The sequence below is a fragment of the Cajanus cajan genome, chromosome 8 (genome assembly GCF_000230855.2).
Source record: "Cajanus cajan strain Asha chromosome 8, NIPB_CcT2T_4, whole genome shotgun sequence".
Classification (NCBI taxonomy): Eukaryota; Viridiplantae; Streptophyta; class Magnoliopsida; order Fabales; family Fabaceae; genus Cajanus; species Cajanus cajan.
In genome coordinates this window covers 27744465-27746332 of record NC_138524.1, presented here as the reverse complement: position 1 = coordinate 27746332, position 1868 = coordinate 27744465, and positions in this window count along the sequence as shown.

Sequence of the window (1868 nt, the reverse complement as noted above, 5' to 3'; positions counted from 1 at the left end):
AAATAGAAAATTGAAAAAGGGACAAATAGAAAGAAAAAAAACATTTTAGTCATTTTTCTTCTCCTCATTTATAATTAATATTTTTAGAATAGTTTTAGGAACTTTTTTATTATGAGAAAATTTTAAAAAAAATATTTTTTTTTTATTAAATTTTATTTTTATTCATCATAATTATTTATAAATTAAATTTTAATATTTTTAAGATAAATTATTAATAAATAAAATAATATTATGTTATAATAAATTATTTATCATAAATTTAAAATTAATTTATATATTTTAAAATATTTATTTACATAAATTATTTATGTTTTATATTAAATTTCAATCATCTAATTATTAAATTAAAAATTTTAAATATATAATTTAAGATGAAAATTTTAAAAAAAATTTAAAAAAATATATAATACTTCATTATATAAATTTAAGTCAATATATAAAATATTTTTATAATTATCCATCAATTTAAATTAATATAATGAAGTATCATAATTTTTATAAAAAAAAAAGTTATTGACTTCATCTATGCATTAAAAATTTTTACTTTTATGATTGTGACACTTTCTACCTCACATATCATATTAAACATGATACTTAAAACTGAATAGAAAAGAATCCATAAATGTAGCTTTAACATAAGTTCTATAAGAGCATGTCATATTATATCTAACTAGAAACAATATATCAAGCCATGGTCTTATGAAATTTATTAACAATGAAACTTGAAATGAATGTTAAACTACAATAAGGGGGTTGAATTGTTTTATATTTTAAAAAATTGTTCTTTATAAAAATTTGTTCTTTAGAAGGCACATCTTCTGAGTATGAAACCTAAAGTATTTGTCTAAAAATAATTTCTAAGTTTACTTATTTGTAAAATGGATTATCCAACAATGTAATAATGGATGCAATAAGTTAAATACAAGTAAAGAGATAAAGAGGGAGATTGAACACACAATTTATACTAATTCACCCCATTTAGGCTTACACAACCTTGTGAAATTTTCACTAGTTACAACCAACTATTGTTCAATAAAACTCAATCACTTTCCAATACAAATCATTACTACATAGCCACATGTTGTTAGTGCCAAACACTCAACGACTTGCTAAGATTTCTTCACTCAACTACCTATTAAGAAAACAATCCCACAATCACTTGTTATAAGATTAAACAACACTTGTTGTGGTCCTATTCTACTATCTTACACCTCTGCACATTTAGATATGGGAAAGAATAATATTTACAAAAAATATGTTTTATGTTCTTGTACATTGTTAAGATCATACACTACAAGAAAGTTGCAAATTAGAGAAAGATCATTCACAAATCTCTCACTAAACAGAATGACGAGAGATTAGAAAGGGATTTGCGAAGGATAATTCCCTTGCAAAATTCAAGTCGCAAATTAAGGATGGATGCATGTCCCTCGCAATTTTCTTGCCACATTCCTTTGCCATTTCCTCATAATAGGTTTTGTTAATTTGTCGTAAATTTGTGCCGCTAATTCATTGTTACGCCTCGCAAATGTAGAACCCCAATTCCCTCGCTAACTACATTTGATATTTCCTTGCTAACACGCCGCAAAACCTTTGCAAGATATCATTTGTTACTTTGTCGCTACTCCATCACAAAATATTGTTTAATTATTTCCTCGCTAGTCCTTTGCGACTCCGTCACAATTATCCCTTATTATATTGTCGCTAATTCCACGCCAAATACCCACACTAATGAACCTTCTGCATTGTAACACACCTACAAGAATGCTCACACATGAGATTGAAGGTTGTTCGATAAACCCTAAAAGGTAAAATTGAAAGTTAAGTTTCAAGAAATTTCACCTTTCACCGTAAAATGCCTTCACCGC